This window comes from Tamandua tetradactyla, chromosome 15 (genome assembly GCF_023851605.1).
Source record: "Tamandua tetradactyla isolate mTamTet1 chromosome 15, mTamTet1.pri, whole genome shotgun sequence".
NCBI classification, from domain to species: domain Eukaryota; kingdom Metazoa; phylum Chordata; class Mammalia; order Pilosa; family Myrmecophagidae; genus Tamandua; species Tamandua tetradactyla.
The window spans coordinates 12,624,030-12,641,521 of record NC_135341.1 but is presented as its reverse complement, the minus strand read 5'-3'; the positions used below and the strand labels follow the sequence as shown (position 1 = coordinate 12,641,521).

The following is a 17,492-nucleotide window of genomic DNA, read 5'->3' as shown; positions in this document are numbered from 1 at the left end:
GAGAACTTAGCTCTCATTATTATATGACCCTTCCTGATGACAATTCGACATGAGTCTTTAGTCATTCATCCTATAGAAGGAAATAGCAAGAGAATGTCAATCCTATCCCAGAATTAGCAGAAGCAGTACCTCGGAGTATAAGCAGTTCAAATCAGACAGTGTTCACCTCAAAAATGACAAGCACACATCATCCTTTTACAAACCGCAGCCTGTGGCAAACACAGAACATAACAGTTACTCATCATGGGAATCTATCATATAAGGACAGGATATACACCTAAATTCTTGTGCTACAAAAACCACTCAATTATTCTCCAAAAAAAAATAATGTTTTTTCCCTCAAGGCCATTTGATGAAGATGTACAAAAAAAAAATACATGTTTTTTTTTTTTGTACATCTTCATCAAATGGCCTTGAGGGAAAAAAAATCAGGCTTCAGATGGAGAGGAAAGGAGAGAAAAAGAGACTAGGGAGAGAGAAGATGGCAGATAGGTGTCAGCATGTTTTGAGATGAAAATTTTTAGATTATGTTTTTTATATTTAGTACTTTGAGACACTTGTAGATGGTGTAATTTCTTTTACATAGCTTGGAGAGGGGAAAGTACTGGAAATGAAATCAAAGAAAGAACCATGTATATTAAAAATACAATTTGGTTTCATTAGGAATAATCTATTTTTTTAATAATCAACTTTTTAATTTTAATATTTCTACTTATTTTCAATATTAGGTTATAAAAAGAAGCGGGCAGAGAAGAGACTGGAGACTCCCAATATGCAGGGTGATACCTATGCAGTGGTCTCAGTTTCATCCTCAGTAAACCCTGAAGAATGGAATAAAGAAGTCCACGGTTCCTTGCTGCCCTCATAAATCCCGAAATTTAAGAATGCTTCATTGACTGGCCATTGGAGGATTTTAGAACTAGACAAGATTATTGCCACAAGGACAAAAGTGGTTTTTGCCTCAGGAATTCATCTCAATTTTAAACACACAGTGAACCTCATAGGAACTCAATAAATACTCACATATAATCAATTAGTGTTTATACCACTGAGGAATGGGAAACTAAAAAACAAATTTTGTACTCTAAAAGCTATAAGCACGTTGCAATTTTCAAGGGTAAACTGACTGAAACCCAATCAAAACTTATTTTGAAGATGAAACCACAAACAAATTAAATGACTGGCTTGCTCTGGGAAAAAAGAAAGAATGATGTATGGGCTAATAAGACAATTAGTATGAGTGGTTCTCCCTTGAAAAGACACCAATTTTCTGTCACACAGGCTGAAAATCAAATTGGAGAAGTGGGAAAGTATCAAGAGGCAGTTCAGATCAGAGAAGAAAAACTCCCATCAACTTATTGTCTAGAAATTTTTTTGATCAGTTAATACAAATTATATCTCACATCATCATGGAACACATATACAAAGAGACAAATGATGATTTCCTGTGCCTCAAATTAGTTTTAATATTATGTAAAGTAGAGAGAAGATAAATTCTGGTGCATCCATACAGTGGAGTAGTACACAGTGATAAAAAGAAATGAGCTATTAAGCTATAAAAATGCTTAAATGCATTTTGTAAGTGTAAGAAACCAATCCAGAAAAGCCAAATACTATATGATTCCAACTATAAGACATTTCAGAAAAGAAAAAACCGTAGAGACATTAAAAGGATTTGTGGTTGCTAGATTCAGGGAGAGGAGGAAAGGCTCAACAGGTGGGGCACAGGTTATTTTTAGGAGAGTGAAACTCCTCTGCATGATACTGTAATGAGAGATGCATGCCATTATTCATTTACCAAAATCCACAGACCTAGAACACAAAGAGTGAAATCCAATGTAAACAATGGATTTGAGTTAATAATAATGTATTAATATTGATCTATCAATTGTAATATGCAGCATACTAACGTAAGATGATAATAATACGGGAAACTGTGTGGTTGCTGGTGGTGGAGTTATGTTGTACTTCTTGCACAATTTTTCTGTAAACCTAAAACTGCTCTAAAGGATAAAGTTTATTTTTAAAAAAAGAGAGGGAGAAAATGGGTTCTGTTTTAAAATTACAACATTTTTTTTAAATTTTAATGCAATTTTATTGATATATATTCACATACCATGTAATCATCCAAAGTATACAATCAATGGCTTACAGTATCATCATATAGCTGTGCATTCATTACAATCAACTTTTTTTTCTTTTTTGTGAAAAATAACAGAGACAAAAAAACAATACATTCAAAGCACACCACAGCAATTAGTTACAGAACAGATTTCAGAATTTGGTAAGCGTTACAATTCCATAATTTTAGGTTTTTATTACTAGCTGATCCAAGACACTTGAGACAAAAATATCAACATAATGTTCAGCAATCACACTTATTTGTTAAACCCTACCTTCTCTGTATAACTCTACCATTACCTTTGATCTTTCTCCAACTCATTATGGGTATCTGGGCTATGCCTATTCTAACTTTTTCATGTTGGAAGAGGCTGTCAATAATATGAATAGAGCTACAGAACTAGATGTTCTAAAGAGGCTGGCCCCTTGGCATTTCAGGACTTATCTGGCCTAGGAAGCCATTTGGAGGTTGTAGGTTTCTGGAAAGTAGTGTTAGTACATGGAACCTTGGCAGAATCTCATATAAAACCCTAGAAGTTCACAACATTGTTTTAAAAATTAATTCAAGAGACTGTGGTATCTACAGAAATCCAACAGGGACCAGTGACAATCATGAATAAGCTGGAAGGATGCAAAAGCACCAGTATTGCAGGAATCGATAATGCAACAAGGCTAGAGTCATCATGATAGCTTAAAAAAGTAAGATTTAGATATATCACCTATTAACTTGGAGAAAGACAAAACATTTTAAATGTAAAAGAAGGAAACAAAAATGGTATACAGTGTATGTACAGAAAATATGAGCAGGCAACAGATAAAATGCTGAGCCCTTTACGTGGGGCTAATTTCTCTTTCTTCCTATATTTTTATTTCTATATTTATATACTTCTTAAGTTACTTTAATGACATCTCATAATTAAGGTAATTAACAAGCACATTTGTTGCCTTCCACAAAGAGGAAACACCCAACGCCATCTTACCAGTATTTAGTATTCAACAAGAGACAATGCTTGCTTTTTGTTTTTGTTGTAATTTTACCTCTAATTTCCTCAATGCCTGAAGATTTGGGACTAGCCTAGAAATACTGAAAATGTTCAACTGTTTCATAATTTTTGAGCAAACCAGAATCTTTGATGCTCTTTGTTAATTTGAAAGGCGTCTGAGCTCATCAAAGACTATCTATATTAGTATAAAGTAAAGGTGATAGACCAACTTGTGGCTTGGATTCAAACTAGTATTTTACTAATCTAGAGACTATGTTTTAACCACACCAAGCTGTAGAATACTTTATATGATCAAAACCAACATAGTTAAGTCAAGATATATATACATTTCCCAGCTTTTTAGTTAAACATCTCCAAACCATAAGATTAGAGAATGGGTTGAAAGGGTCAAAATGCACAGGATTCTTTTATGTACCAATGAGTTTTTCTCATCTCCACTTTCCCAGGCTGTACTGTGACCCTCACTTCACAAATGAGCTCTGTGATAGTGTGGCATTCTTCATGTGGGGATGCAAGGGGTGGGGATACATGTGATGCCTTTCTGAACACATACTATTCCTGCAAAAGTCATTCAAAACACCTAATTTCAGTAAACAGGCTGGTCATTACATGAAGCCAGGAGATACTATGGGAGTGAGTATCGATCATTTTTGATCTTGGTAAGGTCATCAATGACTCCCATGTTGACAAATCCGATGGTCAGGTCTTCACCATCATCTTTCTTAACCACTTAGCAGCATTTTACACAACTGACCACCCCCTCCTCCTTTAAACATTTTCCTCACTGGGCTTCCTGTTCACAAACATCTCTGGGTATCCTCCCACATCTGACCATTCCTTTTCAGTATTCTGTGGTCCAATCTTATGATGGTATTGGCGTTAAAACCCATATGTTGGAGACCTTCTTTTCTTTATCTATACTCTTTTTCCTTAGATGAGCCTATCCACTTTCGTGGCTTTACTTAACACCTACATGCTTATTAAACCTCAGTATAAAATCCTAACTAGGATATTTCCAGACCTCTACTTCCACTTGACATCTCTACCTACATGAATAAAATCACCTCAAACTTTGCATGTCCACAGCTGAACTCCTGGTCTCTCTTATTTATTATTTCCCACACCCTCAAACCTACTGCACCCACAGGCTTTCCCATTCCAGTTATGGCAGCTCCATCCTTCCAGCAATTTCTTAGAAAAAAAAAAACTTAGGCTTCTGTTTGACTCCTCTCTTTCTACCGAAAAGACTCCATCAGTAGATCCTTTTGCTAGTACCTCATCACTCAGCAGAAAGATCCTGCAGTCTTCCATGATCCTGTGAGCTCACTGAGATCATTACAATGGCCTCCTTACAAGTTTCTCTATCCATTCCTTTGCCCACTGACAGTCTATCTTCAAAGCAGCTTCCAGAGTGATCCTTGTAAAGCACAGCTCTTGCCTCACCTCAAAAGCCATCACTGGTTCCCCATTTCATTGAGTACAATGAGCCTCACTGCCCTACTCAGTCTGGTTCCCGTTCTATCTTTTTTCATTTATTTTTTTATGCAATTTTATTGAGATATATTCATACGCCAAAACAATTCACCCAAAGTATACAATCAATGGCTCACAATATCATGACATAGTTGTGCATTCAACACCACAATCAATTCTAGAACATCCCTGTTATTTCTTGATCTTGGTCTCTTACTACTCTTCTCCTTGATAACTCTGTTTTAGCCATACTGGTCACCTTGCTCTATTTTGAACACAACACATTTCTGCTCAAATGCCATCTAGTTCACAGTGAGACCGACCCTGATAGCCTTATTTCTAAAGGGCAGGCCCTAAAATCCATCCCCCTTATCCTCCTTTATTTCCTCCATAGCACCTACCACTACTTATTTATTTATTATGCTTCACTAACTGTCTGCCTACCACTAGATACAAGAGACATGAGCAGAGAGTAACCTCCCCAACAGAAACATTGCATGCCACATATGTAATTGTAACCACATTTAAAAAGCAAAAAGAAACAGATGAAATTAGTTTGAATAATTTATTTTATTTAACCCAACATATCCCCAAATATTATCATACTAACATGCAATCGATACTGAAAAATTATTCAGATAGTTGACATTTTTTTCCTATATGAAGTGTGAAATCCTTTGGGGATTTTACACTTACAGCATATCTAAATTCTGACTAACCACATTTCAAGTACCCAATGGTCATATGTGAACAGTAGCTTCCATTCTGGACAATGCAGGTCAAGCACACAGCAGGCATTCAATAAAGAGACGCTGAATGAATAAACATAATCTACATGAAAAATACTTTATATTGCAAAGACAGCATTCATATTTTTTAAAAAAGGTATACAATCACACACGAAATCCTTACGAGATATAGTATATTCTTGAAAATTGCTATTCTACTCTATTTTATCCTCATTCCATTAAAAAAAAAAATCCTTGGGCAGACAGAACCCACAAACCATGAATGGGTTTCAAATGCACAGTTTGGATACAATTGGTCTAAATAAACCTTAAAGTATGTAATCTTTAACAAATGGACTTTCGAACACTTTCCCTGGCCTCCAATGACTGTTCAGGACTCCTTGAAAATGAAACAGACAAACTCGTAGATCAAAGAGAACCTGGACAGACTGGTGAGAACTTAAAGCAACAGGCCAATCCATGGACTCAAATAATCAGAGGATGATGTAAAATTACTCTTCTAACATCTTCCAATGATGTTATTTTTTAATTGAAAGGCAATTTTCAGTAACTCATCACACCGTCAGATAATTAACAAAACATCTAATTACTTTTAATTATATAGTATCATATACGTTAATATACAAAATTCAAAGGGAAAATCTGTGTGTTTTTAACACTTCAAAAAGAATGCATTTGAACAGAGCAGAAAGAGTTCAGGTATTTTGTTTCCCCCACCCACCCACCCCTTTCATGCAAAGTCCAAGGAAGTACAAAGAACAAATTTAAATAATTAATCTTCACTTGGCATTTATGAAATCAAACTCATCAATAATCTTAAACAAAAATAACAGGGTTTAAATGACACAACAAGCTTCCAATCCAAACCAAACTCTGGGCAGAAGTTGTTCTGCAACCATTAACTTGCAAAATAGATGCAGAGAGAAGGGGCCTATTGTCAGTCTAGTATTTGATCCTTTAATTTCCCGGACATTTTTAGACACACAGACGAAGTATGCAAATATTATGATATATAGATGGGTCACCATATATACAGTTTAATTTTTATACAGTTAAGCTTCAAATTTCTTTCTGAGGTTTTTTAATTGTAGGAAATATTGCCCTTCTTTGCATCTCTGCTAAGCTGCTAAGTTGTCAACTAACTGAGGCCTTCCCCCTAAAATGTCAAGGAGGGCAGTTGGGATATTTGTGCCTTTGAAAGATGGAACAGCAAAAGCATAATTTCTAAAAGATGAATAAAACCATTTTGTTATTTAGATTTGTATTCTGATTGTTCACTAAGCAAAATATGGCCACTTGATAATTGCTGCAAATATTGTCTTTACTACTAAATATGCCTTCATGTACATTTCAACAAGTGACTTCTGCTTGAAAACGAACTCTATTGAGCATATTTCTCTGGATATCAATATTTAAAATTTTTTTTCTTTGCAACTAAAATTCAAGAGAGACAGCTCTTGTTTACAGAGTAACTTAGTTTAGCATTATGGTTAACAATGTTTAAAAACAGCTAACTTAAAATGCAAACATTTAAATTCTGAAGTTTAACTGTTGAGGTGCCAAGTCAGTACTTATGGAAATATGAACACCATGAAAAACACTAATTTTTCCCCCAGTTCTATTACTTGTAAAAACATCCCAGGCCACCATTTTGTGGATTTAGGAGTAAGAACTCACACCCTCTGAAGTTGAAAGACAGCTTAAAAATGAAAAGTGTTCTGGATGAACCTCGAAAACATTACGTTAAGAAAAAGAGGATAGTCACAAAAGACTACATATTACATGATTCCATTATATGAAATGGAACAGGCAAATCTAGAAACAAAAAAGAGACTAGCGGTGGCCAGGGTCTGGGTAAGTAGAGAAAGGAAAGTGCCTGCTAAGAGGGACTAGGATATCTTTGGGGGATGATGAAAATGTTTTAGAATTAAATTGTGATGATGGTTGCAAACTCTGTGGATAAACTAAAAAACCACTGAGCCACACACTGTAAATTAGTGAATTCTATTGTGCATGAATTATTTCTCATGAAAGCTATTAAGAAAAGTAACATACCCGATAACATTCACAAAAGCACTGGCAAGGAAGGTCCAAGAACAGCCATATAGATTCCATATAACACTAAAATGTCTACCTCCTGACACCCCACCCCAACCAAAACACACACACACTAAATCAGATCTTTCTACTATAGAGTACGTTTCCAAAAACCACCAAAACTTGTCCTTCCTTATTCATCATCACCATCACTCATGAGGTCTGCCTTTGGCTCTAGCATACAAACTCTGTGGGACAAAGGCCACACTTTACGTATCTAGTGGTGTGATCCTAGGCCCTCACACAGAATGATCACTAAGTATCAGCAGAAGGAATGAATGTAAGCATGTGTATACATACATTGTTATATATGTTATGTATATATGAATGAATGAAATTACTGAATGTAACCAATTAAGTAGCTCTGTTCTAACTGTCTTATTAAAGCCATTCTCCAATTGTCCTGGGCTCCTGGCCACCCAGGTAGAGAAATTTCCCAGCAGCCTCTGCAGCTTGGTGTGGTCATATGACCATCATCTTACCAATTAAACATCAAAGGATGGGACGTGTACAATTTTTAAGTTATTGCTTAAAAGAAAATACCTTGCCCTGTTGTGGCAGCAACCTGATTTCAACTACGCAGAAAAAGACAAAGTCCCAAGGAATGACAACACAGGGCGGAAGGAAACTGCCTAGCAGGCTAGACAGTAAACTGCTATTTTAGTCAACCCATCATATACTGGGGTCTCTTTGTTACATCAGCTTAGTCTTTACTCTAACTGTTAAAACACAGGCATATGTGTTTGGGGGAACAGGGAGGACTGAAATGCTTTACAGAACTGAAGCACTAATTAGTCATTTCAGCCAATGTGGTCATCTGGTAGCTCAGTAAATACACTCTCTTTCAGTCTGTCTATGGCCTCACTTTCATAACAACTTAATGAATTAATAGTTGCATAATTCAAATGCTGAATGCTATAGAGAGGTCATTTTGAATGGGGTTGGCTCAGAGCAGTTGTTGTCATTTAGTGAATACTTAAATCATATAAATATAATTTTCAAGAGATCCAATAAATAGATTTCAAATGGCTGAACAGTCTGCTTTATTTTTAACCAAAAACTAATTTGTATATTTAAGATATATGCTAGCTATTTTAATCTGCTTGGATATTACTAATTTTGTCAATTATCTTTTGTGTGTTGAAAATAAACTTCTTATCAATTTAGTTATAAAAAAACTAATTTGTAATATTTAATATAAAACGAACAGAATCTATAAGGAGGCAATATAATTCCTTCATCAAACATAAAGTAGCTCAAATAGGGCATGGGGATGAGAGGAAAACTGCAATGATTATACCTTTAGATGATTTTTAACAGTTTCACAAATAAGTTGATTATAAAAAAGCAAAACTGAACCACCCCATACAATGTGAAGTTCGTAGTTGCCTAATACTTAAAAAATAAACACTTAAATGTGGGCTTGTTGATGATTATTCACTTCCAATGCCATTCAGGATTAAATACAAGGTGATTGATTCCAAAAATTGGATTTGATCTTTAAACAAAAATGTCAGTGAATTAACAATGGGGTGGGGAAGGAGGGTGAAAATGCTACACAGACCAATTTCATTATATCACCAAGCCAAGGCAGCCACAATAGAATGACATCAATATAGTTTTGACCAGAGAAAGTTCTCCTTTTAGCTCCCTTAAATGACCTTAGGTAAGTTACTTAACATCTGGGGGCCCATTTTCCAAGTCTATAAAGAAAAGATAATAGTAATTGAGAGCGACCTCTCGGGAATGCTGTCAACTGGACCCATTTTACAAAGTACTTCAATCAACCTGGAAGAAAGTGTTATATCACTACCAAATATGATGTCTGTCATTTATGATTCTTTAGACCTAAATTTGAAAAATGCCTTCATCTGGTTTTCTGAATTTGTCTGGCAATTTTTCTGCACACAACCAGTTGTTTCCATAGTACCTTTGCAGGCATATTTATCTGCATCTACACTGACTGCAGATGATTCCCAGATTTCAAATTTGGGTCATGGTATTTACTGAGACACTCCTGACATCTGAAATCTACATTTTTCGTATAGTATATAAGTATATAAGGTTGGTATTTTTGACTGCCACTGGCTAGCAAGAGCTTCTCTTCGTTTAAGGGTTAATCATTGGGAAGAAACTCTAACTACTCTACCCATCTCATACCTCATATTTTATTTTATAAATCTAACAGATCTTTTTTTCCCTTTATATATAAGATGTCAAGATATATAAAAATCCATTTTTAAAAGATTTCTAAGCTTGTTTAAAGGTGAAAATTCAAAAGATTTATTATTTCTTTGAGCCTACACACTCTAACTTATTTCCAAAAAGAACTTGAAATGAGAGGGAAAACAGAAGGAATTGAAGTAATAAAATGTTCCTTGGGGGTAAGAAAAATGAAAACCATGTAAAAAACAAAACAAAACAAAAACAGAAACAACAGAAAGGTAAAGATGGAAAAATGACATAGAAACTGAGCAAAAATTTGAGCTTCCTAGCAGTCAAGTCAAAAAGGAAAATTATATAAATTCATTACTCATTTTCTTTGAGACATGAAAAGTGGCATCAGGAGGAAAAACTACTTCTACGACCCAGACATTTTTTATTTGCAGGATATTGCATAATATAATAGACCACGTTCTTAACACTGATCATAAAGAAAACATTTTTTTTTTAATGTGGACTACCTCGTCAGGTCAACTTTTGACATGATGGCTCTAAACAGCATCACCCCAGCCAGCCAGATCCTAACAACAACCACATCATTAGTCGCAGGACAACAATATAACTGACCAGCCACTACCTTCAAGGAACTACACTCAGTACTTTACATGGAGCAACTCATTAGGATTCTCTGAATGCCCAGAAACAAGGTAGGCAGGTACAAATGTGGAAACCGTGGCTAGCAGAAGGCAAAGCAGAAATTCAAACCTAGGCAGTGTGCCTCCATATGCCCCTGTCTTTATCAGTGACCACAACAGCAGAGAAAATGCCCAGGTGAGATGATTCGTGAGGACATGAGGGGTAGACATGACAATTATTAATCAGTGCCCAATGTAAAGAAGAGAACTGTGCCCAGCTGACAACCCCAGAAACACTTACCACACACACAGGAAGTAGAAAATTACAAGAACAAAGTGGCATCTGCCTTCAGGGAGCGTACCTCTTGGTGGACCTACACAATTATGGAACCGGGTAGAATTAGAGCAACCATCAAGGGAGGCCACTGACTGAATACCTCCCCCCTGCCCCCAAATAATCCAGGAAGCTTTCTTCCCTAATCTACCCTTGAACTATGATTACTCTGAACAACATCAATGAATTGGGAAAAATAACATTGCAGAATTTAAAACACATCCATTTTCAGTCATAAGTGTGGACAACATAAAGACAGGAAGTTAAAAGACAAATAATTTGTGCTTACAGGTGATTTCAAAGAAAACAGTGAAAACCTACCGGGGAAGCCGTTGTTTGGAGTTGTAGGGATAATGCAACTTTCAAACTAAAATAGTAATCTTTCAACCACCTGCCCAGCATTGTTTATTCATACTTTTAGCTTCACCTTAAACCTCTGTTAATAGCTTAAGATGAGCAAACACATGGCTCTGCTTTGAATGTCCAACATCTTGGATGGAGACAGCACTGAGGGATCACAGGGGCCAGGGATGGGCAAGCTACAGCCCAGGTGGGTGACTGTGCTACAGTGCGCAGGGCCCACAAGCCGAAAATATTTACTATATGTCCTTCAGGGGAAAAGTCTGCTGACCCTTGATACAGACCAATTCCTTCATTGCTTTTGGGGGGGGGGGGGGGGCGCGGTTGGTACATGGGCTGGGAATTGAACTCGGGTTTCCCACTTGGCGAGCAAGCATTCTGCCACCGAACCGCCCGTGCACATCTCTTTGCTTTTACGACTGCAAAACACAGTCTAAGCAAAGGGAAGTGTTTTGCCAAAAGTCAGAAGTCACCCGTGACATGATAACATCAATGAGTGGTAAGGATCAACCCCTTCCATGCTGGGACATGGGAAAGGGATAATCCCCTTGTAGGACTTTCAATAGGTGCTTCCTGCATCTAATTTGTTAAATAGCAAAGATGATGAAATGAGGCAAGTCTGATCTTTGGGGGCCAACCAAATGGGCCAGAATATACCTATAAATCCATATCTCTGTAATACATTCTAGAACACAAAACCCTAGGCAGGATTAAAAACAAAACTGACCTAAGACTCTTCACATTATACAAGCTCCACAAAAAGAACTTGTTCAACTAAAGAGTAGGAAGACTATACCTTACAAATACACAAACTCTGATCTGTGTAAAGTCAAGTCTTTGTTCAACCATGCCAGCGAGTAATCTGTTTTTAAACAGATACAAATCTACTAAACCAAATGGAGCTACTAAAAAGCCAAAATCCAAAAATAAAACGAAGCCACCATATTACTGGAGAAACACGTCAGTTGTTAAAACGACACGCAGGATTAATTTACACGAGGTCACCAGTGGTGTCACCACAGTACCCTGGGAATCGAGTAAATATGAAGCATCCGTAAGTATTTAACCAGAGTGCGTTTGTGTTTCCCAAAAAGTGAATTTAAGAAAATTAAGTTTACCTTTAATTCATCAGCCATATTAGTCTCTCTGAAAACTTCTAATTTTAAAATCAAATACTTGCTGATTTTCTTTTTTTTCACCTTAAATTAGGTGAGTTTATTTGTATAGATAAACCACAAAATGTAACCGTTTATAATCAACTAATTTCACTTGTGAGATTACCTGACTTTGCGAAACTAATTCTTACCAACTCAAATTAGGAATTCTGCAGAAACAAAAAACATAAAAACCTAACAAACATGTTAAAAACGCATTATCTGAGGTACTTAAAATTAAACTCCATATCGTCAATGGCATTTTTAAAAGATTCATGGTAAATGGTAAAAGGAAGTTATGTTTTGGTTAAAGAGGAACACAGAAAGCCAAACCAATTATTTCACAGGAGGTGATTTTGTACCATTACTTTAATTTTGATTTGTGAATTTACTTTAGAGGTCCCTGGTCTATTTATTATTTCTGACAGATTCTATTTTTCCAGATGCTCCTCAAACGAAGATTCATTCCTCATTCTTGCATCCTGTTTTCTACTTGTACTACTGCAGCCTTTTTTCTGTCTCTCCCTTTCTTTTATAGCTTCATTCTCTACTTCTGATTCTGTACAGAACGTGTCTCAGGAGCGGAGTCCCAGTAGATCCCTAGGCGAGCCTGACCGAGAGCCCACCCCAAAAGTCACCATTCTGAGCGGTGCCTGGCCCTGGGAGGAGGGAGCCAGACACCAGCAACAGCGAGAGGGCCAGAGCACTGGAGGGCTAAGAGCCCGACATCCTTCCTAGCAGAAGACCAAAGAGAGAATCGCTTTGCTGATTTTCAAGCAAGGTCAAGAGCACAAGGCAGCCTAGCAGTGCCATCACAGGTGGGCCCCACCCGGCTCAGCAGCGCCTCCACATGGCGTGTTCCTGTGGCGCCTGACTATTCATTTCTGAAAGAAGTGATTATGAAGTGGCCAGATGAACTTGCTTGGATGATACCACTTCAGCACAGGACACTGCCATGCATCAGTCTCGTTTGCAGCAAGGTGATTTTATGAATCACCACTTTTGTGATGTGAATATTCCTTTCTAACTATAAACAACCTACCAAGTCAGCAGCCCCTTCCCACTACCCGCTCCCCCCACACAAAGAAAATTCAAAGCTTTGACAAAGAGGGGGAAAGTTTGATCACATTTGGGGGGAAAGTGTGGATATGTAGACCATTGCTTAAGGGCAATCTTTTCTTTTAAGACCTCCAAAAATAACATAAACTACATAAATACACAAGAATAAATACAGGAATATTTTACAAATATGGAGGAAAAACAACTGAAATAAAATGCCTACAAGGCGACACAGTGCTAGATTTAATTACACTAACCATATCTGCATTTACCTTTTTTGGCTTCTGTAAAGCAATCTTCAGTTATAGTCACCTCAAAAGGTCACTTCTTACCCTGGAAACAAAAGAAAACATCAAAATCTGAATGTCAAGAGAAGTAGCAACCACCTCTGTCTGGGATAGATACAAGCAAAACAACAAAGGAACTGGATTATATTTAATGGCAAATGATTTGCAGAGTAATAAAAACAAGTCCCAAGACCTTCACTTATCTGGCCTATACCCCACCGAACTCTTCAAGACAAGGTCAACTTGCTTGGAAAAAAGCAAAGTTGAAACATTTCAAGTTTTGCATATAAACTTTTTCTCTTCTTGTCATCTATCAATTTATTTTCATGCGGAATAATATGTGACTCACAGGTCTTTGTTTTTGGAAATCTGACTGCTACTCAAACGTGTTTCTGTTTGGTTAATATTCACAACAGCTCTCATTTCATTAAAGTGGAGGCTTATTTTTTCCTCCCTTTGGAAGAGAGTTAGTTCTTGAAGACAAGATGCTCTCTTGAAAGGCCACCCTGGACCTTTCAAAATGAATCAAGAGCCACATTTTTCAGCTTGGGAGATTAATTCACATGCTGTTCATAGAATGTTTTACTCTTAACATATATGTACCAGATCTACTAAGTTAAATAAAAATGGTTTAAGTCAGATGAAATCATTGAAATTAAGCTTCCTAAAATACAAAGAAAGCACAGAGTATGTTTTCATCCCATATCCATTCCTGCATCTGCACACTCTCTTATGTAAAACAGTGTGTAATCCTTTAAGAAACATCACAAGCTGCCTCTTTCTGCCCATATAACTGGGATCAACATATGGCACAAGTGAAAAGAGAAACATTGGTTTATTTAGATCAAGAAACTAACACGGTATATGATTCTTTCCATATCAATTGACCAAATGCTCATCATTTTTTTTTAAAGATGGTGAAATTTTATCATCATTTTACTAAATGTTAATATCCTTTTGCTCACTCTTCAGAATAATACTTAATGAAGTAGTCTTAATTTTATACCGAATATATATCCCTACTTATCCCTCGGCTGTCTGCTCTGAATGTGGAAAGAAAAATATCACTCAGAATACTTAAATCTTATTTCACTAGGACTAAAAATTTGAAAGTGGTACTTTGGTGTGTACTGGAGTTGAATGTTGATCCAAGGCCAATTTATGACATTTCCACAAGCAAGTGTATGCAAATTTTTGCCATTAAGACTGGGGGGAAAAAATGTGGGCTCTGAGTGAAATCATAATGTTCATGTTTACTGTAAGAGGAAATTGGAGGTTTTCACCATAAATGTTCACCATTTGGGTGGGGGAAAACCCTTGTTCTGGGACTTAAAATTACTATTCTGCAACTTGCCCCAAAACGTTTTTGTTTTTACACAAAACAATTCAAATTGAAAATGAAAATCGTATGTGTTACTGCTGAGGTGTGTTGCGTCCCCGGATTGGTTTCTCCAGTGGTGAGAACTCTTCACAGGGAAACAGTAATAAGAAAGGAAAACACAGAAACGATGGTCTGTGCTCCAGGACTGAAAGCACAGTGGGGTCTGCAGAGCAGCCTCCACCACACAGACAAGGGCTCACTAGTCATGAGGCGCAGCAGTACCGCTTACACCAGAAATTTCCCCTCCGCTGCTCATCAAATCGCAAACGTAAAGTAAGAGAACCAGGGCAGACCTTCCTAAATTCAAAGCAAGAATGTCCTTTTTCTCGATCCTTTTTACTTGAGATGTTCTTCAATGCATGCATTCTAAACTAATTTTCATGTTTGTCTATTGAGCTGTGTCTATTTTTGCATGTTTCGCAGATAGACCTTTAGTATCAAACTTTGCAATGCAGATGAGATTTGCTATCACATAAGACCTGGCAAACAACTGGACTTTATTAAAATTTAATTTCTTAAAAACTGCTGAAAATGCCTACCTTGAATAACGTTATCCCAAGCCCTGAACGCAAACCTGAAAAGCATTTTCTGGTGAGTACCTGGCCCATTTCACTGCTCATCTACCCAGTACAGTATGGAACTGAACACAGGGCAAAAATATTAGCTGTTTCACCCTCAAAGATTTGAGAAGTGTAATTTTTACCTGAAAAATAATACAGTTATACAACTGACTCTCCAACATATGGTGACTAAAGCAATACAAAATTGGCTACGTTTTAACTTTTACTTACATATGAAACACAGGCGGAAAGTATAAACCCTATTTTCCTCCATTTCTAAGTTCCATAAATTTTAATCCCTATTCACTTTGACCACTCATCAGTTTACCTCTGTTGATTTTAGTTTTTAGCAAAAGTACTATCTTTAGCAAAGTAATCTAAAAGATACTTTTCTAGCTTTGCTGAAAAAAGATTAATAGTTCAAAAGCTGTTTGCCATCATGCTAAATTAAATGAAATGTGTCAATAAGAGAGACAGGAAAATCAGGGAGTAATACTGGGGCTTGACTCTACATCATTATTAGCTTAGAAAAATCAGAAATCAACACTGGGAGAAAAATCTGTATTTCATTTTTTTTCAAAGCATAAAACTCACATGTCCAAAATGATATCTGCTATTTTTAGAAAAAAACTGTGTTTATATCTCAATTATATTAAACATTTCCATTTCAACTATTCACCTGCACGCTTACTTGCAGAACAAACACCCAAATAAAATTAAATGATCATGCAAAGCTTTTAAGTTTAAAAAAAAGAGAGAGAGAGAGAGAGAGACATAAAGGAAATATGTTCCTCTCCTGCCCACTTGTTTTCCTTTAAAAAATGCAATTACCATATGAATTGCATTTTTTTCTTCTTTTTCTCTCGTTCTTTTTAAAGTTTCCTATTGGTTTTTGGTTTAAAAAGTGAGCCAAGGATATGATAAATAAAAATTACTCATCTCCCATTTTTGCCATTCTATAGTCAAATTAAGATCTTGTGAACATATGAATTGTTCTGTGGTCTTTTCACTGCTGATTGCAATAGCATCACTTCCCTGTAGCTGCCTGTTGGCCACAATGACCTTCAACAAGATGACAAACTTCACTGTCACCTAAGGTAGGAAGTTTAATGTCGCTTCCGCTTCCTCTACCTCCCCAAACTCCCCACTGCGATTAGGTATTTCGCCCTTATTAGAATGCTTCAATGCTACACTTTCTGTGGACAGGTTTTGTCCCTAATGTAACCTGTGTGATTTATGACATATATGGTCCTACTTGGTGTATCCTACTTGGAAATGAGATACAGGTAAATGTGGAAGTGTGATCTCATTTAACAAGGCTGAAAATGAATAATATATACTCTCTTTTTCCTGTTAAAATGATTTTCCCCTTTTTCTTTCATGGCAGCTTAAATGATGTGATTTGCATGAGGATTCCAGCAAGATGTTTCATTTTATACAATCATACAAAAGTGACTGTGACTCTGAAGAATGATGGCCCATATGCATCGTATCAAGCTTCAGTCGGCAGATTCTGGCCCAGAACCTACGATCTCGCTGGGGTGCAGACATGAGCAAGCCAAGTCCACGGCCCGGCCCGCGGTGAAGGGGGAGGCTTAGGCTTAGTTGCTCCACCCAGCACGAAGACACCTTCTCGGGAAATCCAGGAACAAACTTCACGTACCCCCACATCCTCCAACCGAACTGACATATTTTTCATTTGAGAAAACAGAAGGCCCAAATGGGCTAATTTCCAAGAGACTGCCTCCTCTTTAAATAGTGAATCTTAACTCATGTGGGCTCTATGTCAGCTTTTTCAGTGATTTCTTAGAAGAACAGAAGGACAACATACATACGTGACAAGCTGAAACATCATAGTTCAAGGTCACTTCACGTCCTGCACTCAAAAGAAGAAAATCTATGCTGAAATCAACTTCACTGTTCTTTTTTTTTTTTTTTCCTATGCCCCAGTAACTTCGAATGTTGAGTAGGGTTTACCAAAAAATAAAAAAAGGAGGGAATGAAGAAGAAGAGAAAGAGGAGTGAAGGAAGTACACCATTGCAACATAACACATTATGTTGCATGTTTCCACAATTAAAAAATCTTAAAAAAAAAAAAAAAAAAGCCCGGGGAAC

The 17,492-nt window shown here is 36.8% G+C and overlaps 1 protein-coding gene across 10 annotated transcripts in view; it reads right to left on the bottom strand.

Annotated features, from left to right (window-relative positions):
- FOXP1 (forkhead box P1) overlaps positions 1-17,492 on the bottom strand; it is a 613,321-nt gene that overhangs the window by 314,792 nt on the left and 281,037 nt on the right. For 9 of the 10 annotated variants that reach the window (XM_077128707.1, XM_077128708.1, XM_077128723.1 and 6 more), the window contains one exon: positions 13,422-13,482. The exons of the other annotated variant lie outside the window; for it this stretch is intronic. The gene's annotated coding sequence lies outside the window, so the exon portion shown is untranslated. The remainder of the gene's footprint in view (positions 1-13,421; positions 13,483-17,492) is intronic. 10 annotated transcript variants of the gene reach the window in all.